The sequence below is a fragment of the Mesoplodon bidens genome (genome assembly GCF_964165515.1).
Source record: "Mesoplodon bidens genome assembly, chromosome: X".
NCBI classification, from domain to species: domain Eukaryota; kingdom Metazoa; phylum Chordata; class Mammalia; order Artiodactyla; family Ziphiidae; genus Mesoplodon; species Mesoplodon bidens.
This window is the reverse complement of record NC_138163.1, coordinates 51,220,475-51,243,151: the sequence shown is the minus strand read 5'-3', so window position 1 is coordinate 51,243,151 and position 22,677 is coordinate 51,220,475. Positions and strand designations below refer to the sequence as shown.

At 42.2% G+C, this 22,677-nt stretch overlaps 2 long non-coding RNA genes across 5 annotated transcripts; one reads left to right on the top strand and one right to left on the bottom strand.

Annotated features, from left to right (window-relative positions):
* Positions 1 to 541: 541 nt before the first annotated feature.
* Positions 542 to 20,789, bottom strand: LOC308608464. Of its 4 annotated transcripts, none has more exons than XR_014014167.1 (6): positions 20,661 to 20,789; positions 19,939 to 19,972; positions 17,418 to 17,581; positions 6,316 to 6,542; positions 2,626 to 2,675; positions 542 to 852 (listed from the first exon to the last, which is right to left on the bottom strand). It is a non-coding gene; the product is annotated as an uncharacterized lncRNA (long non-coding RNA). The 4 variants fall into 4 exon arrangements; XR_014014168.1 differs by having other exon boundaries at positions 17,418 to 17,561; XR_014014169.1 differs by lacking the exon at positions 19,939 to 19,972 and having other exon boundaries at positions 17,418 to 17,561; positions 20,661 to 20,787.
* Positions 20,790 to 20,851: 62 nt separating this feature from the next.
* LOC308608465 lies at positions 20,852 to 22,061 on the top strand. Its single transcript, XR_014014171.1, has 2 exons — positions 20,852 to 20,969; positions 21,704 to 22,061. It is a non-coding gene; the product is annotated as an uncharacterized lncRNA (long non-coding RNA).
* The last annotated feature ends 616 nt before the right edge of the window (positions 22,062 to 22,677 follow it).

The window sequence follows — 22,677 nt, the reverse complement described above, 5'->3', positions numbered from 1 at the left end:
AAATAGAACTAAGGATGTGAATTCTAGTCACTTCCTGGTCTAGGTAAAGTGAGTAAGTGAAAGAAAGTACCACAGTCAACCAATTCTTGGGAGATCCATTACTGTCCAACCAACCTTCATATACTCTCTTATGTCCAGTACATGGGAAAGCCTGAGATTTTTAAAGATCCAGAGGAGGGAAGACGTCTCCTATTTTAGAGATTATAGTGCCCCACTACCCTTATGTCTAACATCAGCTCCTCTATTGGAGTTTTGGATCTCATCCCTTCCCTTCTCAGAAATCTCATGCCTCACTCATCACCTCTCTCTTCTGTATCTTCAACCTTCTCTGTCTCCTAGCTCCTGCCCCATTAGCTGTGAACATTCTCAAGTCCCTACTATCTTTAAAAAAATCCTACCACAATCTTATGAGACCTTCCAGCTGCCATCTGATCTTTCCCTTTCCAAGCTTATTGGAAGTATAACATGCATTTACAATCTCTATTACTTCAATGCCCAATGTTCCAGTTATACATTGCTGTGTAATAAACCACCCGCAAACTTGGGACTGAAAACAATAATCATTTTATTATTGCAATGAATGGGTGGGTGAGAAATTTGGGCAAGGCTTACTGGACAGTTTTTCTGCCCCACGTGGCATCTACTGGAGCCACTCGGCAGCATCCGGCTGGCGGCTAGGTTGATCTGGTGGAGCCAGGATGGTTCTGGTTTCCTTTATGCTTGGCGTCTTGGTGGGGATTTCTGGAACCATGGGTGCAGCCGGGCTTCTCTCTCTCTCTCCATGTCGTCGCACAATTTCTCCATGTGGTCTCTCTAGTAGGGTGATCAGACTTCTTAAATGATTGCTCGGAGCTCCAAAAGACCAAGGCAAAAGTTATAAGGCTTCTTATGACCTACTCTCATAAGTCAAGCACCATCACTTCCCTGCATTCTATCAGTTAAACTTATTTAGAGCCTTTACCAGATTCAAGACTAGGGGACTATACAGGAGTATGATTACTGGAAGGAATGGTTAACAGAAAACACATGTTAAAGTCTACCACACCCGTGCACTCCTCAAACTGCAATGTGGCAAAACTCCTTGCCACTCCACCGAAACTGCCATTTCTGAGGTAAAGACTCTTAGTTGTTAAATCCAATGCCTGTTTTTCAGTACTTGCTTTGCTTGCTTTTTCTGCTGAACTGGACCCTACTGACCATTAACTCCTTCATGAAATTCTCCTCCCCTGACTTTTGTATACCACCTTTCCTTGTTTGTCTTTAATTTTTCTGTTTCTCAGTTTCCTAAAGTGACTCATTTCTTATGCCCTTAACTACTGGGCTTCATTATCAGTTCTCTTCTTACCCTGTACATGCTCTTTGGTTACATCATCTAGAACTATGGCCTCATCTATCACTTATCCACTGGAGATTCTCCATTATACATCTTCATCCAAGATCTCTCTCCAGTCCTCAGACTCAGATGTACTCTGACTGGATGTCCCACAGGTACCTCAAACATGGCCAAAGCTGAATTCATCTTCCCCCTTAAACTTGCTCTCTCTCTTACATCCTCTATTTTGTATTGACCATCCTTCCAGATGTCCAAGGCAGAAATCTGGAAGTCATCCTTAACTCTACCCTCTAATTCCACCTCATATACTTTGTCACCAATCCCCAACCATTCAACCTGCTAAAAAGTTTTGCAATTTATCCACTCTTCTCCATCCCAGATACTAGATCTGGCAGAGGACTGGGTAGGGGCCTTGGCCTCTCATTCTGATCTGTGAATTATACAGAGGTTACATTTACTACAATAAACTCAGATAATTTTTTTAAAGAGGAGGTGACTAAGAGATAGCAGGACAGGGGATATTTAAAAAGTGAATCTCCTTATGGAAAAAGGCACTCAGGTTTGTGGAAGCAGGACCCTGCCTGTCCAGAGTGAACTCATTTTAGCTCATGGAAAAGCCCAGGTGGGGGCTTATCAAGCTTCTCATACCTCCAAACCTGTCATCCTGAAACTTCATCACATTTAGCTTATCTGGTTATAAAACTGCCTTTTTCAAGTCACATCATTGAGAGCTAACATCTGGATATAATCTGGGTATAATTTCTTATTACCTGACTAGAAGAGTCTTGCTATATTGGCCACAGGTTATACAATAGTGACCAGGCAGGTTCTGGCTTCCAATAAATGACCGAGTAGCTTCTATCAAGCCACCTTTCCTTCAGATATAACAATATACTCTGGACAAAATATTAAAAAACAACTACCTGAAAGTACTGACAAACAACCTGAAGCATGAAGAAACTGGAAAAGAAACTACAGTTAAAGGACAGGATTAGAACTAGGTGAGATTCCCAATTTTTAAGGCTTTTAGCCACAGAGCAGGCCCCAATCAGTCACCGGATAGGTTGCAAAACTGAGTCTTTACCGGAAGACAGAATTCAGGATTTCAGCAGCTGGAGCCTATGGAGGTAAAATACTGGAATGGAGAGATCTTGACAGGTGGAGCCCTAGATTCTGTGTATAAACTCTGTCCAACTCTCTGGCCAACCTCTGAACCATGCACACACAGGGCAGTCTCCAAATAGCTCAGATAAAACTGAAAGAACTGAATAGAAATTTCAGGTGGTACTTACTGCAGGGAAAATGGAGTATGGAGCTTGAGTTCTGTCAAGTTGACTACCTGCTAAAACAAAAAAAATCAATACTCTTCAGAGGGACACAATGGAATCCAGATTCTCTACAACATGTCCTCTGACAAATCCAAATGACTGGGCATATCGGAAACAGAAAAATGTGCCCCATACTGAAGAAAAAAGGTAATCAATGAAGACTAGCCCCCAAGATGATGTAGATGTTGGAATTAACAGAGAGGAGTTTTTAAGCAGCTATTATACCTATGTCCAAGGATACAGAGGAAAACATGCTCAAAATGAACAGCAACCTGTTGCATTCCATCCAGGTAGAGATGATCAATATGTAGATATGGGCAACTGATTCAAGGTGTAGAAGAGACATGGCAAGACTGGCCAGGAGCTACAGTACCCACTGACATCCCCTTAGTTCAGATTCTCATTGTTTCTCATGTAGACTATTAAAACAGTCTCATAAGTTATCTTTCTGCTTCTGGTTACTATTTACTATGACCCCCCCACACACACACAAACCCTAAGCACACCTACATTGATTCCAGAATTAACTTTTAGAATACAGCTTTAATCAGGACTTTATTGGTTGCAAGTGACAGAAACACAACTTTGACTTGAACACAAGAGGGAATTTATTGGAAGTCTCACATAATCATACAAAGGGCAAGGATGTGGATGGGCCTCAAGGACAAGACCAGAGACTTGAACACTAATAGGAATTTACAGCTCATCCTGCATGCTGACTGCATTTTCTCAGACAAGCTTCCTCCTTGTAGTTGTAAAAGGGCCACCAATAGGTCCTGGCCACACATCTCTAAGCTGTGCCATGAAAGTGGGACACAATACTTTCCCCCATTTAAGTTGGTTTAAAAAAATTGAAGAGAAGGATTCTGATTGTTCTGATCTAGATCACACGCCCATATGCCAACCAATCAAATCAACTGAGACTGGGGAGATGACAGGGTACTTGGACTGGAAACACCAACTAGAACTCCATGGCTGGACAGGAGAGGAGCAGCACTCTCCCTGAAAAAATAGGGTTTTGTTTCCAAGGGAAGGGAAAGACCCTGGGTAAACAAACAAAAATAATAAAGGTCTAACAGGTTTCTTGTGTTCTCCACCTCAACTCCTGGTAACCCCATCCTCCTTGCAATCACCCATGGCAAAGTTCTGGAACTTCTCTTATAGCAGAGACTGCCAGTTGTCCCCAGTATCTGTTCTTTCCTTCTCTCCACATGGCATTTTGCTGCTTAGAACATGAACGTGATGACTAAAGCTCTGTCTTCTACCATGGGGACAAGTGTCACACTGTGGAGATGACAGGCCATTAAGCCTTCTAGGGTTTAATGAATTTCTTTCTTTAATGAAAGAGAAATGAATTTCTATCCTGTTTAATCCACTGTTATTTTGGATGTCTGATAGCTCACAGCTGAACCTAATCCTAACACCCTCACTCCCCACATCTAATCAAGGCAAAGCAATCTAGAAGTTAAGAGTGGCATGCAGTGAAACAGGTTAGAGTGGGTTAGAACCAACCACCTGGACTTAAATCTAGGCTCTGTCGTTTACCCGCTCTGTGATCCTCTGCAAATTGCTTTATCTCTCTGTACCTCAGTTTCCTCAGGCATAAAATGAGGTCAATAATGTTATCTACCCCATAGATCGGTTGTGAGAATTACGTGAGATAATTCACATAAGCACTGAGAGTAGCGCCTGGCACATAATAAAAGCTCAGTGAGTGTTAGCTACCATTTTCAATGCCTGCCAATTTTACCTACTAAAAGTCCTGGAAGACAGTCCATACCTCCACTGCCCAAGTGCCACTTTATTCCACTCCAAGGAGCCCTGCCTCCAGTCCTATTCCTCCACAGCATTCTCCACACTGCCTCAGCCTGACTTTTCTAGAGCACCCCGATCTGACCAGGTCACTCCTTTTTGAAACCTCTTGATGACTCCCCATTATCTACAGAATGAAGTCTTAACTCCACAGCTGGGTGACCAAGGCCTTTTTGGATGAGGGACCAACTGGCCTTTCTAGGCTCACCACCTGCCACTCCTCCACCACCCAGCACACCCTGGCTGTAGCACTGAGCTATCCTCTACCACCACTTCCTTACCTGCCTCAAGAGTGTCAACCACTCCCACTCCCTCTCTCCTGAACTCTTTCCTCTTTTGGCTTCTGTGGCACCACACTGTCCTGATTTTTTTCCAGTCTCCCCGGCTGTTCCTTTTTCATCTTTCTCATGGGCTTCTCATTTTCCACTCCCTTGGTAAGTGTCAGGGCTTCCTCCTTAGTCCGCTCCCTGTTTCACTGCATGTCCTCTCCCGAGTGATGGCATCTACCCTCAGGCTTTCAAGCTCCACCTACACGCTGTGATCCCTTGATCTTCACTCCTGACCTCCGACCTGGGCTCTGGTCTCACACATCCTCCTGAAGATCACATGGACACAACCTTCGCATGTCCAAAGTGGAACTCATCTTCCACCCCAAACTTGCTTCTCCTCTTTGCACTCAATCTACTGGTGGCACTACCATTACCCAAGCCAGAAACGTTCATTCTCTACATCTAAGAAATTACCAAACACTGCCAAATTCACATCCTCAGTAACTCTCCAGTCTGTCTTCTCCTCTCCATACTCACCACCACTGCTTTAGTCTGGCACTCCTCCTCTGTAGTATGAACTCAGCAATAGCCCCTTCTCTGCCTCCAATCCAAATGATGACATGTGTCACCTACCTACAGTGATAACCTTATCATGCCACTGCCCTGCCTGAAACTCTTCACTGGTTCCCACTGCCCAGTCAGACAAAATTATTCCTTTCCCCATAGTTGTTAAATACCTACTATGTACCAGGGACTACGTTAAGTATTGGGTTGGCCAAAAAGTTTGTTCGGGTTTCTCCGTAAGGTGTTACAGATTACAACGTTGACTATGAACTGGCCCCTGCCTTCTAAGGAATTTGCCACCTATCTGGGAAGACAGATACACAACCACATACTAATAACATAGTGTATTAAGTCTTGTGATAGATATATTCACAGAGCATTACAGGAGCATAAGACTGAGTTCCTTGAAGCAGAGACTTGGGTCTTCCTAATCTTTGTATCCCCAACATCTGGTACCAGGTCTGATTCAATAGAGAATTGTTTTTGAATACTGAACTGATGATCCTCTCTGATCCTCAGTTTCCCTCTATGTAAAATGGCTCACAGCTCATATATCAAATGAATTAAATCTTTGAACTTTGTTTGAATCCAGATGTGAATGAACCAAATGCAATTTTAAAAATGAGACAACTAGGTAAATTTGAATACTTGGTATATATTTGATAATGTTAGGATATTATGGCTTGGGTTTTTTTAAGTGTTATAATGATACTGTGGTGTGTTTAAAAGTCCTTACCTTTTAGAAGAATGTAAGAAAGTATTTAAAAACAAAATTATGCAGTGAAAAATTATCTGGGATTTGCCTGAAAATAATCCAGTGGTGTTGGATGGGGGGTATAGCTGAAACAAGCCTGGCCACGCCTATGTTAATAATTGCTGAAGCAAGATGATGGACAAAATAAATGACAAAATTAATCTCTCAGGGTTCTGTGGCAATTCAACAACGTGATTATATAAAGTTTCTGACACAGTGCCTGCTGCCTCAAAAAATGTTAGTTTTGCTTCTCACTTCACTCTTTTAATTCCATCCAGGGCACAGCAGGAGAAACAAGTCGGTGGTGTGGAGTTAGAAGCCCAACATGCAAAGAACTGGAAATATACTCAGCATCATTTCTCTCCTCTGCCTGGTAAAGATAGAGTAGCTTGAGCGCTAGATGACTCCCAAGCAGCCTTGGGTAGGAATAGCAGTGCTCCAAAACCAGCAGAACAAAGGGGAAGAAATCATGGCTTGAATTTCTGTGGAGAGGAGAGAAAAACTGCGTCAGACATAAACATGAACTCTTGGCTGGAAAGGGCTCCTCTTTTCCTCTGCTACTTGAATCCCTGTGCAGTACTGCCACCTGGTGGCTCTCTAGCATCGCTTTACCTAGTTCCTGGATGCAGTTGGCTCTCATAGATCTGACTGCACTGAAAATTCTAGAAGGGAACAGCCCCTCTCAACCAAATGTTCCCTGAATTGCTCAAAGTTGAGGATAACACATCATATCCCTCATGTCCTGCAAAGTGCCTTGTACTCAAGCTCTGTTATAGCACCTCTCACTACATAAGGATTGTTTACCAGTGAACATTCATTCACCTAACAAAATTACTAGGCATGGGAGACACAAGAGTGAACAGTTGAATTCTGTTTAATTGAGCATATAAACAGAGTTAAACATGTAAACAGAAAATTAAAATAATCACCTTCCCACCCAGTATAAAATTAGTTACATTTAACATTTGTTGAACATTTACTATATGCCAGGAACTTGTCTAAGTCCTTTATGTACACATGTATTAACTCATTTAACTCTTACAGTAATTCTATGAGACAGATATTATCCTGCAGAGGCACAGAAAGGTTAGGCAAATTGCCCAAGGTCACAGAGCTAGGAAATGTTAGGGCTCAGATTCAAGCCTGACCTGGGTCCAGAGCCCCTGCTCTAGTTAAAAAAAAAAATACCACTGTGCCTCCACCCTCCCCAGTGCCTGTTTGATGAGTGAATAAATAAAAACCTTGGACCTCTGAAACCCAAGGAGAGAAAAGCTCAGGTAGTAGAATCTACTCCCAGGAGGTTAAGCTGATCAAGGACTTGATTCCATCCCTCTGAATCTCACCTAGGCCCTGGGGGTTCTCTCTGTGGGATCCCTGCCTCTATTGCAGTGCCCTGTTTAATGTTCTGTCCCTCAAACATAAACAAAAAACACTCCATACAATTCTTCCTAACATATGGAAACATGCTGGCATTTTCAATAATATGCTACCAAATTCTAAAGGTGAACTGAACAGAAATAAACAAAGCAATTGCAGGAAGCATTCAAAAACAATTTCAATTCTGACCATACCGACATGGTTTCCAGCTTTGTGCATTTGGTACCTGGATTCGTGGCTGGACTCAGATTAAAAATCTGGCTGCCTTAGGGATATAATGTACAACATGATAAATACAATTAACACTGCTGTATGTTATATATGAAAGTTGTTAAGAGAGTAAATCCTAAGCCTTCTTATCACAAAGAACACTGTTTTTTCTATTTCTTTAATTCTGTACCTATATGAGATGACGGATGTTCACTAAACTTATTGTGATAATCACTTCATGATATACGTAAATCAAATCATTATACTGTATACCTTAAACTTATACAGCGGTGTATGTCAATTATGCCTCAAAACTGGAAGAAAAAAAATATTGGTGAGCACTTACTCTGTGCAAGGCATTGTATTTTGCACTATTGATGCATTATCCCATTTAATCTTCTCACCAAACCTGTGAGGCAGGAAGGTACCCCTATTTCACAGATAAATAGGGTCAGAGAGGTTAAATTGCCCAGGATCATACAGCTAATAAGCATATAAGCAGAAAGTCTGGGATTTGAACTTAAGCAGTCTGACATCAGAACCTGAATTCTTGACCATTATGATATACTGCCTCCCCCATTTTTTTTTTTTATCATTGCCTAGTCTCTGGCTTTCTCCCAGGGATAAGCCTGGGATATATTCTTACAGTGGCTCAGTGAGGGGAATTAATTACAGATATCTCAATTGGTTGCATTAAATTTAACTGCTTTCCTACTCACCACACATTTTCTTCAACTAACCAACACGTACCCATTCTTGCAGGATCAGATCAAGCCCGTGCCTCCTGCAGGAAGCCTTCCCTGATCTCTCCAGCCCACTACTCATTGGTTCATTCAGTAAGTGTTTGTTTCCCCCTTTTTAATATCATTCTCTCCCAAATTCCTTCTCAAGGAAAGGTCCAAGTCAAATAAACTTTCTGGGGAATATGGTGAACAGTAAAGGGGAACTGGTGGCCCATCTCTGCAGAAGTTTGGCTCAAACATATCTCCAGGTTTTCAGATGCCTATGAGCACAGAAAGAAACAACCTAGTTGGGGAAAAAACAACATTATCTCACTGGCTGCCCATAGTTTTCATCCACTGTCCTACTCATGATCGTAGCCCAGCCTCAGTCCAGGACAGTCCTGAAGACACAGGAAGAGGCCATCTTCAGCATTTTCATTGTTAGTCCAAATCCTGCCCACTGCTAAGAAGTTCTGACCCAAATATCCACACAAGATTGTTATTTTAGATGGAGATCTGATTGTACCCTAGACAGAATAAAAATCTGTGAGTAGGAGCTTTCAGAATGGCACAGTAGGAACCTCTGAAGATCCACTCTTGCAAAACAGCAATGAGAACACTGGCAAAAAGTGTTAAAATCAACTTTTTCAGAACTATGGAAATGATTCAAAAGTTTGCAGACAATCTGAGGAGCATTTATTCAAGAAAACTACTGAGTCTTGCTAAGAACACTGATCTTTGGGGCCTTTTAACTTGCCCTATTTCAACCCCCTCTCTCCTGTTCAGCGGTAGCCTTGAAAACCAGCAGCCTCACACCCATGGTAAAAGGCCATGAAAGCCAGCTGTCTGACAGTCACTGGTGGGGGCAAAATAGCCTGGAGCTCCTCAAAAACTCCCATCCTCAGAGCACTATGACTATTTGATCGGTCAGCTCCCTGAAAAGCCTCTTTCCCATGGCTTGTAGTTAAGGGTGTGAGCAGGGCGTGAGACAGTGGGAAAAGCCCTATTTACAGGGCATTTGCCAGACATTATCAGTGGCAATTGTTTAACACCACAGCTGCTCAGGCCATGATACCTGTTGGGAAAAACAAAAGACTGACCAAAAGACTTAAAAGGAAGATCTGGAGAATGAGATGTCCAAAAAGGTCTTTGAAAAGCTACAATACATTTCTGAGGATCTAAAAGTACACACACATTAAGGGCTGTGCACATGCCCAGGAAAGACATTAGAAGGCTCCCATGTCTCACCTCTGGCTAACCTTGAGAGTCTGTGAAAACAGGAAGTGAAGGCTAAGGCATAATTGTGAACCGCTTACCAGAGTGCTGACAGTGTACCACAATACACGCAGAGCCTTTCTGCAAAAAGTGGGAGGGTTATTGGTTCAAGACACTTTAGAAAACCTCTGACCAATTATTAGCTGACAACTAAGCCACAGTGATATAACTGGGCAAGACTTAAGTGGCTACACACAACAGGAAATACAGATTTTACAGAATTAGTCCAAGAAAGACACTAAACAAATAGCAACAACAACAAACCCTTGCAGTGTGAATGTGATTTCCAGAGTTGCCACAGTATTCAAAATGTCCCCCCCCCCTTTTTTTTTGCAGTATGCGGTATGCGGGCCTCTCACTGTTGTGGCCTCTCCCGTTGTGGAGCACAGACTCCGGATGTGCAGGCTCAGCGGCCATGGCCCACGGGCCTAGCCGCTCCGCGGCATGTGGGATCTTCCCGGACCGGGGCACGAAACCGTGTCCCCTGCATCGGCAGGCGGACTCTCAACCACTGTGCCACCAGGGAAGCCCCCAAAATGTCCACTTTTAAACAGAAAAACATGAGACACACGAAAGAAAGAAAGAAAGAAAAGAAAGAAAAAGAAAGAAAGAAAGAAAGGGAGAGAGAAAGGGAGGGAGGGAGGGAGGAAGGAAGGAAGGCCCAAATGCAGGAAAAATATCAGTCAATAGAAACTCCCTGAGGAAGCTGAGACATTAGACTTACTAGACAAAGGCTTCATATAACCTATTATAAGTATGTTGAAAGAACTAATTAAATCAAACCATGTACAGAGACTTAAAAGTATGATAAGGATGTTTCACCATACAGAGAATATCAATAAAGAGACAGAAATTATTAAAAAGAGCCAAACAGAAATTCTGGAGTTGAAAAGTACAATAAATAAAATATTCACCGAAGGGGCTCAACAGCAGACTTGAGCTGGCAGAAAAAAGAATCATCAAAATTGAGGACAAGTCAATTGAGATTGGCCAGACTGCAGAACAGAAAGAAAAAAGAATGAAGAAAAATGCACAGAGCTTCAGAGACCTATGAGCATACCAACATACACATAATGAGTCCCAGAAGGAGAGGAAAAAGAGAAAGGGACAGAAAGTATATTTGAAGAAAATATGCTTGAAATTCTCCAAATTTGATGAAAAACATTAATCTATACATCTGTGAAGCTCAACAAATTCCAAGATAAACTCAAAGGAATTCACACCTAGACACATCATAAGACCAGAAACAAGACAAGGATTTCCATTCTTGCCACTTCTATTCCACATTGTGCTGGAGGTTCTAGCCAGGGCAATGAGGGAGAAAAAGATATAAAAAGCATCCGTGTTGGAAAGGAAGAAGTATTTGTAGGTGGCATGATCTTTTACATATAAAATCAAAAGAATTCACAAAAATCCAATACAAAAATCAAAATACATTTAAATACAGTAGCGATGAATACTCCAAACAGGAAATTAATAAAACAATTCCGTTTATAATAGCATAAAAATTACTTAGGAACTAATTTAACAAAAGAAGTGCAAGACTTGTATACTGAAAACTACAAAACAATGTTTAAGTAAATACAAACAATCCCGTGCCCATGGATCAGAAGACTTAATATTGTTAATATGGCAATACTCCATAAATTGTTCTACAGATTCAATGCAATCCCTATCAAACTCCTTGCTGTCTTGCAGAAATGGATGAGATGATCCTAAAATCACTTGAAAATTCAAAGGGTCCAAACAGCCAAAACAATCTTGAAAAAAAAAAGGAAGAAGTAAGTAATAGGACTCAGAATTCATGCTTTCAAAAATTATCCCAAAGCTATAGTAATTAAGACTGGTACTGGCGGAGGATTAACATACAGATCAGTGGAATAGAATTGAGAGTCCAGAAATAAACTCGGACCTTTATTTTCAACAAGGGTGCCAAGATCATTCAATAAGAAAGAATAGTCTTTTCAACAGATGGTGCTGGAACAACTAGATATTAACAGGCAAAAGAATGAAGTTGGACTTCTACTTCACGTTATATGCAAAAAGTAACTCAAAATTGATCAAAGACCTAAATGTAAGAGATTAAAATATAAAACTAGAGGAAAACATAGGTGTCAATCTTCCCAATCTTAGATTAGGCAGTTGTGTCTTAAACATGATTCCAAAAGCACAAGCAATGGCTTGTAATTGAGATTTGTTTTTAGTAAAAGATTAAAACAACCAAAATAAAACTCCTGAAAACACTCTCTTAGATAAAGTTCCTTAATTCTTTGGGTCTGTTCAACATGTTTGGCTTCTCTAACACCTATTTATTATGCATGTGGGGTGCCACTCACGTCTCCCCTTAGGCTTCTGATGGTACATACACACAAGGGTCTGTTTTAATAATTTTAATAATAATAAAAATGACAGATATAACACTTAACATTTAAACAGCACTTATTGTTTAAACATGGATGAATCTAGACATTATCATGCTAAGTGAAGTCAGACAGAGAAAGACAAATATCATATATCACTTATATGCGGAACCTAAAAAAAATGATACAAATGAACTTATTCACAAAACAGAAACAGGGAATTCCCTGGTGGTCCAGTGGTTAGGACTCCATGCTGCCACTGCAGGGGGCACAGGTTCGATCCCTGGTTGGGGAACTAAGATCCTGCATGCCACGCTGCACAGCCAAAACCAACCAACCAAACAAACAACCCAAAACAAAACAGAAACAGACTCACAGACTTCGAAAACAAACTTATGGTTACCAAAGGGGAAAGGTGGGGGAGGGATATATTAGGAGTTTGGGATTAACATATACACACTACTATATATAAAATACATAATCAACAAGGACCTACTGTATAGCACAGGGAGATCTACTCAATATTCTGTAATGACCTATATGGGAAAAGAACCTGAAAAAGAATGGATATATGTATATGTATAACTGAATCACTTTTCTGTACACCTGAAACTAACAAAACATTGTAAATCAACTATACTCTAATACAAAAAAAGAATAAAATAAACAGCACTTACTGTTTGCCAGGCACCATCCTAAGTGCTTCACCTATATTAACTCTGCAAATCCCCCTAACAACTCTCTATTTTACAGATAAGAAAACTACAACACAGAGAGGTTTAATACCTTGCCCAGAGTCATCAAAGCCTATGGGATGTGGAGCCCAAACTGCAACACAGGCAGTCTTCCTCCGGAGTCTGTGCTCTTCATCTGGGCAAGCTCCCTTAACTCCTCAAATGGAGGTTTTTATAAACCATGTGGCTTAGGACTAGACTGAGGCCAAAGTGCATTTCCTACTCCCACTGCCCCAGATTTTAAATCTTACAAACTGTACCTTCAGGTACCACAGACAAGGAGATACTTTTCCTATATAAATTTAGCCAAAATCACTTTGGCCCTGGGTGTGGGAATCAGGAAGAAGAAAGATTGGAGTAGAGCTAAGGAAAAGATACCTTTTTCAGAACCGAATAAGCAAAGGCAAGGAAACAAAAGATCACTATGCCAAAGGAGGAAGAATTCAGATTGGGGAGGGAGGGCATATGGGATTTTCCTTAGTGAGATTTGAGGTAGGAGTTATCGGGATGATGGCCACAGGCCAGTAAGTACAGGGGCTAAAATATATATGGTTTTATCCATCATATTTCCTGTTTTTCAGCCACACCTATGGCCTCCATTACCTGGGGTCAGCTCTACTGAGAGAGCAGGACCTCTTGGGCAACCGTAGACCCCAGCCACATTGTCCCACTGTGATGCCCCCAGCAAGGCCAATAAAAGGCAGCCATTAGTAATGAGCTCTTTTTTTTCTTTTAAAGAAATATTAACTTTCCCAAGGTTTTTACATAAAATGACATTTTGTGCCCAGCACATCATATTTTTCTTTTATCAGAACATTAATGCAAGAGTTCAGTGGGAGCTGTCTCAGAGTCCTCAGAACTGCTACCAGGGAAAGATAAGTGGTGCAAGAGAGCAGTGGAAAAATACAAGCGCAGGAAAAGCTGGGGTTTTCTGGCTTTGTGTTTCTCCTTTCATGCATCAAAGCAATGCATGAGATATAAGGACTTGTGATAAGTAAACAATACCCATGCCCCCTAAGGTCATTGTTATCATCCCTGTACATGAATGCCTATTTACCCCAATTGCTTATTATTTCAGTAAATATTTACTGAGTGCCTACTATGTGCCAGGCACTGCTCTAGGCACTGGGGAATGCAGTAGTGAATGAAACAGATACCAAAGGTTTGCACTCATGAAGCATACTACATCCTCCTGCTTTTCCTCTCCCCTGCTTCCTCTTCTTCTCCTTCATCTAGTGGAAAACATCAAGCTGTGAATTAGGAGACCCGGGTTCTGGCCCTAGCTCTGCCACTGACTGGATATATGATCTTCATTAGCATCTTCAGGCTCAGGTGTCCTCTCTGCAGATCCTAAAGATGAACAAAACATCCCTCTTGGAGCTGTGAGGAACCCCCAAATCAATCTAATATAGATTCTGTTTTCCAGGGGCTCACAGACTGGTGGGAGGGCCAGACACATGCCCAGATAACTATAATGCAAACTGAAGGTGGCAGAAAAGAGAAACAAGGAAAGGTTATGAAGAGGAGAACACGAGATCTAGGGTTCCAAACAAGTGGCGCTCACTGACTTTGGGCCTTGAGTGTTGGAAAAGATTAGGATATGTGTGAACAGACAGGAATACTTTTCAAGGAAGAATGTATAGGGAATAAGCAGAACCAGCAGTAGGAGAGGGGTGATCAAGGTTCAAATGGGGGAGTTCAGTGTGGCTGGAACACATTGAAAGAGCCAAACACCAAATTCACATGAATTTTTACAAAGAAACAAGAGACTGAGACATTCTGTACTTGGCCCATAACCAGGAGGTCAGTTGGTGGTTGTACTCAACATTTATAACCAATATCTTTTGAGTGCTCACCAATTACACAATTCCAATAATAGTACTAGGACTTCTATTCTAACTTACAGATTGAATGACTTACCCAGCAAGAGCTATTCGTGTGTGTAAAATATAGACACATACGGAGGCTTTAAAAGTGAACCATATTCTGCCAGATTAAAAGAATAAAACTTCTATACATGTCATTGGAAATAACACTGTGATTTCCTCCAACCTCATACAATGATATAGAGGAGAGCATCGTCCCTCACCCTCTGGTTAATAAATACTGTTAATTAGGGTCACTACTTGTTTCCTTATGGAAAAAAAAAACCCACATACTTCTGTTAATCAAGATGTTCAATTAAAGAAATAACTAAATAGTTCCAGATCTTATTTTAAAAGGAGGTGCAATTATCTACAGAAGTTTCATTTAGTGTACTGGATAACTTCCCTTTCCATTCTTCCCTCTTCTGTCCACTCTGGAATCAAAGAGCTCGGCAGCAGCAGGAGCAACAGCAAAGCGAAATGCTTTGTCCCTATAGCCTGTTTTCCCTCTTACAATTACTTGCCTTCCTTGCTCCTTTCACTCCATTTCTTTTGTGTTAACTAACATTTCTACCTCTGTTTGGGTTACTATTGCTTTCTGCTAAACCAATCCAAAACTCAGTGGTGCAAAACAATCATTTCATTTTGTTCTCGGAATCTGTTCAGGAATTCAGGATACAGCAGGGATGTCTTGCTTCTACTCCATGATGTCTGGAGCCTCAGCTGGGAAGACTCAACAGCTGGGGGCTTTAATCATCTAGAGGTGTCTTCACTAACAGGTCTCCCGGTTGATGTTTGCTATCAGCTGGGACTGCTGACCAGAGGACCTGTAGGTGGCCTCACCATGAACTTGGGCTTTCTCAAAGCATGGCAGTCTCAGGGTAGTCAGACTTCTTACATGGCAGCTCAGGACTCTAAAGGTCAATGTCCCTGCAGATAAGGCACAAGCCACACTGACTCCTATGGCCTAGCCTCAGAAGTCACAGAGTCTCATTTCTCCCTATTCTATTGATTTAGACAATCAAAGTCTGCCTAGATTCAAAGCAGAGGGGACGTCAACCCGACTTCTCAATGGAAGGGTGGCAAGGTCACATTATAGAAGAGAGCATGGGATGAGAGGTACTGTTCTGGCCATCTTTGAAAAATACAATCTGCTATATTCTCCCATCCACTTACCTTGCTTAAGTATACTCTTATGATTTTTTTAAAGGGAAACAATCTCAGGAGACTGCTATTTCTCACTGAGGCTCCTAAGTTCTGTTAGTGGGTAACCAGATGCTTTCATCCACACCCAGCCCTCAATCTTTCCTGTTCAACACATCTAACTATTTCTCTGCTATATACAGCTTCTGGCAGAAAGGGAATTTGGTCTCCTACAGGCTGCTGGACCTGACACTGATCACTCTGAGGAGAAAAACAGCCACTGACATATAGGAGCTGTCCTGGCCCTCACAGCTAGGCCTTGTTGTTCTCCTGATGAGCGTAACCAATTTCACAGACCATCAACATCAGACAAGGCCACTCTGTGACAAAAGCAAGACTACTGCATAGTCATGTCTGAAAAGAGACAAAACATGAACTTTGACCAAACCACAACATAAGCAGACATCCTCCTATCCTGGCTAATAGCTGCTACTTTACCAATTAGCCTCCTTCTGGTCTATCCTAGATAAGATTCATTAAGATACCCAATCATGGGGCTTCCCTGGTGGCGCAGTGGTTGAGAGTCCGCCTGCTGATGCAGGGGACACGGGTTCGTGCCCCGGTCTGGGAAGATCCCACAGGCCGTGGAGCGGCTGGGCCCGTGAGCCATGGCCGCTGAGCCTGCGCGTCCGGAGCCTGTGCTCCACGACAGGAGAGGCCACAGCGGTGAGAGGCCCGCGTATCGCAAAAAAAAAAAAAAAAAAGATACCCAATCATGGAATTACCCCTATGTACAGTCTGTTACTTCCTAACAGAATCCAATCCAGAGCAAAGCCTCGCTTCTTTAAATCCTCCCCCAAATCACCTAACACAAGTCCAAATCCTATAATAAGTCCTTTCTAACACCCTCTGAGATGTTTCACCAGTTCCCCATGGTGTGCATTCTCCCTCAACTCACTAACTAACCAACACGACTTGTTAAACCATAGATATGTTCCTGGTGGACTTTGGCTGCAGGGCACTGGAACTCCTCTAAGGACCCTGAAATTAGAAAACACATTTCTGGCAAGGCCATTTCTGATCTCCTGAACTCCAGCTTTCAGTAAGACTTTGGATTTGGCTCTTTTACATGCAGTTTTGGAAGACAATTATATGAATTCCTTGGATCTCCAGAGGCTATTAAAATGCTTCCATAGTTTTAAAAAATACATATTTATATGAGATTAGGTTATCAGGGTTTCTTTATCACCTTATCAAGTGCAGAAAAGTTATCATGATAAATAGCGGCAATAGCTACCCTGTCCCCAACAGATCACAGGACCTAAGGGGAACCTGGCTGCAGGCACATGGGGGTTTAGGCCTCTACTGTGGGAAAAGCAATAAGTTATACACCCAGCAACTGGCTCATCAGTTGCAGATTCCAGATTCTAGAATATACTTCTGCCTCCTCTTCCTCCTAGTGAGTTCTTCATTTTTCTCTAATCTTATTTTGCAAAGAAACATGATATTATGATAATTACCCTTCTCCCCTCTACTTTATAGTTCTCACTCACTTGATGTAAGAACTCCCATCCTCAAAAAAACCATTCCAAACAAAGCAATGACATCCATAGCCTTGTGGTTAAGTGCCAGACCTAAAAGCCCACTCCACTTCAGGTGAGAGATACTTACTGATTTAAAGTTGTTTAGGGAATCAGCTGTAACAAGCAAGAAGTCTGGACTGCAAACAATCCTGTCTGAATCTGAATTCTGGAGTAATCATGTGTTTGCTGCTCTGACACAGATGGCCCCAAATTCTCTTCAGCATCCATCTGTCTGCTCACAGGGTCCATAAGCTATTGAGTGTTCAAGCAACAAAATTAAATCATTCCTACTTAGGAATTACTTAGGACACAGTGATACATAGTTCAAAATAATAGGTTTATTTTATTCCTTTTTATCTCCTCATATTTCATAGAAAATTATACTGTCTGTAAGACTAAGTGTGAATTAGGCAGAGATGAGGGCTGAGATTAGTAAACCAGAAAGGACATCTCTAGGGAAGACTGGGCACACTTCTAAAGGTTAGACAAGTCTGAAATAAGTCATGGTAGATATGAAATAAAACGGATGTGAAGTCAGTGCACAAGTATAACTGAAAGGCTCACCAACCATAAGTGAAATTTAATTGAAATTCAAAAGTCGTGTGTGTGACTGCCGACAAGGTTCAGAACACGCTACCCCAAAATATGGCACTGTGGCACAGTGAATATTTTAAAGCTGAAGGAATTTGAGTAAATGGCAGAAACAAGAAAGACACTTGACCTCTTGCCCCTCTTCTCCCCTGAGACAGGTCATAAAACCCTCATGTGAGAGGTTCCCTCCTTATATCCAGAGGAAAGGAGAATCTTTATCTCCAAATACAAAGGGATGTAGAGAAAAATCCTAACAAACAGGACTTGTTAAGTCTCCCCCAGTTTACTACACTTCTCTCATACTCCTTAATTTGTCATATTTCTCCATGACTTCCCAATCTTCATCAAACCTAGCATAAAATACTCAGCTCTGTTTCTCTGGGTCTTCATTTCCCTATGCCGGCTCCTGTGTCATGGAAAACTTACATTAAATACATTTGTATGCTTCTCTCTTGTTAATCTGTCTTTGTCAGTTTAATTTTCAGAGCCAGCCAGGGACGCTAAGAGAGTCAAGGAAAACTTTTTCTTCCCCCTACAGTGTCCTGCTGACTCCCTTGCAATGCGGATATGACAGACCCTTAGATTTCTGAAACATCCAGGGCACTGGTCATCCTAGCATCTTGCTGGCCCCTGAAAAGGCTCACAATAGACCAAGGCCAGTTTATCTGGACTTTTTTGTGTGTTTTATGTGGGTCTGCATGTTTGGTTTTGGGTTTGGTTTGGTTTTGTAACTGGCCTGTGGGGAATTTTGGGATCCTACATTGACAGGTCTAGAATGGGTGACATTTCTAAAAATCTGTCCTGGCCTTTTTCAGGCTCATGGGAGGGTATGGAGGGTAGGTAGAACTGGGGACTGCCACCCTCCAGTAGGCTGTTTAGGTAAATCCCTCAAGGAAGGTTTCAAGTTAATCTCTGGCACAGTAAGAATTCTGGTTCCTTCTGTGCTTTACAGTGAATAAACTGATTATTTCCTCTGAAGAGGAAGGGGTTTCACTGAGGGTGGAAAAATAAATAAAACTACTTATCACACCATCTCAATTCTGGCTGCTTATGCAAATCTTTGTGTTGATTAGATTGTCCCAACTGTCTTCATTTTTTAACTTCAAACATAATTTATTACCAGAAATTAGAACACCTCATTTGGGGGGGGTGTGATGACACAAGCAGGGGTGTGAGTTCTGTAAATAACTAGCTACTTGAATATAACTCAGAGAGACATCTGAAAAGGAAAGAACTACTTTGTTTTTTAAACAATTTAAGGAACTCTGAACCCCATGAGTGAAGAAAAAGCTGATGCAAACCTTACTTTGTTTAGTTCAGGAAGATTTATGTTTGCTCTTCCATTCAAAACATACAAATGAACAACAAAAACACATCCGTTTTATTTCATACCTACCATGACTTATTTCAGACTTGTCTAACCTTTAGAAGTATGCCCAGTCTTCCCTAGAGATGTCCTTTCTGGTTTACTAATCTCAGTTCTGTTTAGACCAGTACTTCTCCAAGTGTGGTCCCGGAACCAGCAGTATCAGCATCTCCTGGGAACTTGCTAGAAATGTAAATTTGGGGGCCTACCCCAGACCCACAGAATCAGCAACTCTGTGGTGGAATCCAGTAATCTGTGTTTTAACAAGCCCCCCAGCTGATTCTGATGCACAGGAAAGTTTGAGAACCACTGACTTGGACTGTCTGCTATACTGTTTTTTCTCTGGTAAACAATGCAGCAGGTTTGATGATTCAAACTTTTAAAAAGATTGCTTAGGATTCCAGGTAAATTCACAATTCCCTGCTATGAACTGAGTAAGCTAGAAAACCAAAGAGCTGGCACAGAAGTGTTTCATATGGTTAAGGCAGAGAGCCCTTGAGTTCTGCACTCTGGTCCTACCCAGAGCTTGCAGGCTATGCGTGCAAGGGGAGGCCTTGATCTCAAGTTAAGAGTGACTCTCCAGCAGGGGTCCTGGAAGGGCCACTGTGATGGACAAATGCTCTCACCAGCAATAAACGAGTTTGGGCCTTACCTGCTACTCAGTCCTCCAGGTAGCTGCACCTGAGCTAAACAGGGAGGGAACACGCTTGGAGAAAATTGCATAGTTCTGCCCTGCTTATTTTATCTTTAAAATATATGTCAAATCACCACATCAAAGATCATCCCAGATGGCAACCTCAGGAGAGTCTGTGGCACCCAGTAGGTTGTCAAAACACTTGGGGTATCTCTACCTCCTTGTATTGTTAATTGCCTGTCTCCAAGTGCATATAGTAACTGACAGGCTCTAAGTGTCGAGGATAAAGGCTAATTCCTTTCCTCTACAGAACTTCTAGTACAGTACCCAGCACAGAGCAAGTACTTAGTAATTTGTTAAAGGGAGTCAACCCATCAAAAGTAGAATCTGAAACCAGGAGCCCAATAAAATCACTCCAATAAAATCATCCCATATAGGTACGATTCATATGTGCTGGTGTCCCGCCAACAACACGTTTTCACCCTGCTGATTTTACCCTCCATTCGTCTATTCGCCACCTCTCCCAACCCCAAATACTTCCCAAAAGATTCACACAACTCATCACCTTCGTAATAGTTACACGTCCCCTTCCGACACCCACGCCCTCAATTTTCGCCGCCGGGTCCGTCACTCTATCAGTTCCCCCGTCTCCTCACCCCCTCTCACTTCCGTTCCCCTGTCCAAGCGCGGCTGGAGGCAGGACATGCCTACGCCTTCTGCCCAAAACAAGTGCTACAAACCTCCGCCTCGTCCGCCCTCCCGGTGGCGGCCGACAGCCCATGCCTTCTGGCCTCTGAGAGCAGCGGCGCCGGCAGTGGCCAGACCCAGCCTGCCGATGGCCCTTACTTAGGGTCGGTCATAATAGACACGCACACTGGATATTTCCCAGGCGCCCTGGGGCGACGTACAACGGAGCTCCCACAATCCTCTTCGCCTCCGCTCGGTCCACCCCCAAACTCCGGTATTAACCCCTTCACGTCTATGTTCATTGGCCCATCGACGACCCCTGGGGCGCAGATTGATTCGTGGAGATCCTGGACACTTAATTGGTAAAATACATAAAAGACCGGGCCTGTCCCTTAGTTATAGTTATCTATTGAAGATTTTCTCAACTTGCTTGTAAGTTGACTTGTAAGCTTACTAACTCATTTCTAAATAGGAGCTTAACTTGTTAAGTTGACAACATGAACGGTTTATAATGATGCGTTTAAGCTTCCGGACCTACCAAAACTCTCAATTTCTTGTTTCTAACTGTTCACCTTGAACCTGTGCCTTTTCTACCCTCCATTCCCCATCTCCTTTTGGTTCTTGACTGATAATTTAACTGCATACCTCAATGGTTAAGGGCACAGGCTTTGTAAACCTGACTTTCTGGGTTTGAATCTCCATTCTACCACTATGCAACCGTGGAATCTTGGGCAAGGGATTTAAGCACGCTATTCCTTGGCTCCCTCATCTGTAGAATGGGTATGATAGTAGGTTGTAGTGAGAATTTTAAAAGTCACATGCAAGCAGCACCTAAGACATTGCCTAGCACAGAGTTAAGCGGTATATTGAAATAGAAATTATAATTATTGACGTTAATGGATATGTCTTCTCAGCTAAGACCTTCTCGCTGATAAATAATAAACGGCAATCATGGTTAACGTTTGAGTGTCTGTGGACCAGGTACTATGTTAAGTGCTTTACACCCATTTTTGTTGTTGTTGTTTAATCCTCGTGATCATTGGCGGTAGTTGTAAGTACTATCCTTCTCTCTCCTCCTCTTTGTTTTTCTAAGCAGCTAAGAAAATTCAGGCCAGGATCTTCCCTGGTGACGCAGTGGTTAAGAATCCACCTGCCAATGCAGGGGACACGGTTTCGAGCCCTGGTCCGGGAAGATCCCACATGCCGCGGAATAACTAAGCCCGTGCGCCACAACTACTGAGCCTGCATGCCGCACCTACTGAGCCCGTGTGCCACAACTACTGAAGCCCGTGCACCTAGAGCCCGTGCTCCACAACAAGAGAAGCCACTGCAATGAGAAGCCCGTACACTGCAATGAAGAGTAGCCCCCGCTTGCTGCAGCTAAAGAAAGCCCATGTGCAGCAACAAGGGCTCAACGCAGCCAAAAATAAATAAATAAACATATTTTTTTAAAAGGAACATAAGGGTTCATATATCTTTAAAAAAAAGAAAATTCAGGCCAGTGAGATAGCAGATAACTCAATAACTACCCACGGTCACAGAGCTAATAACAAATAGAGCCGAGACTTAAACTCAGAAGTGTCTTGGCCCTTCTCAAATATCGCTGATAAAACGGCCATAAATTCTTTTTGAGTCCTCTTCTTTTCCCTAAGAGTTGCCTCAATATCCATGCAGGTCAGGAAGGCTAAGTTCTCTTCAGAGACATAAGGGACAGCAGGCACTAAAGCAAGTGTCTCTCATTTGAAGGCTGACAGCAAAGATGACTAAAATAGCAAGTCAGAGTGAGCTCAATTATTGTGCCCTATTGTGCCACACAGGCCCCATTACTGCCCAAGGCCACCGGAGATAAAAGGTGCAGGACCCGCAACTCACCCCATCAGTCTCTAAAACTTGGATATCATAAAAGATATTGCTTGTTTTAAGACAGCACCAAGAGACTCTTTAATATACTATTCTGACTCCAGATAAAGTGGTAGTAATTTCCACATTAGCAGCAGGTAGAATAAGGTATTTCTACCTCAGCCCAAGAGCACAGGGAAATCTCCTCTTTCCCAGATAAAAACAAAAAAA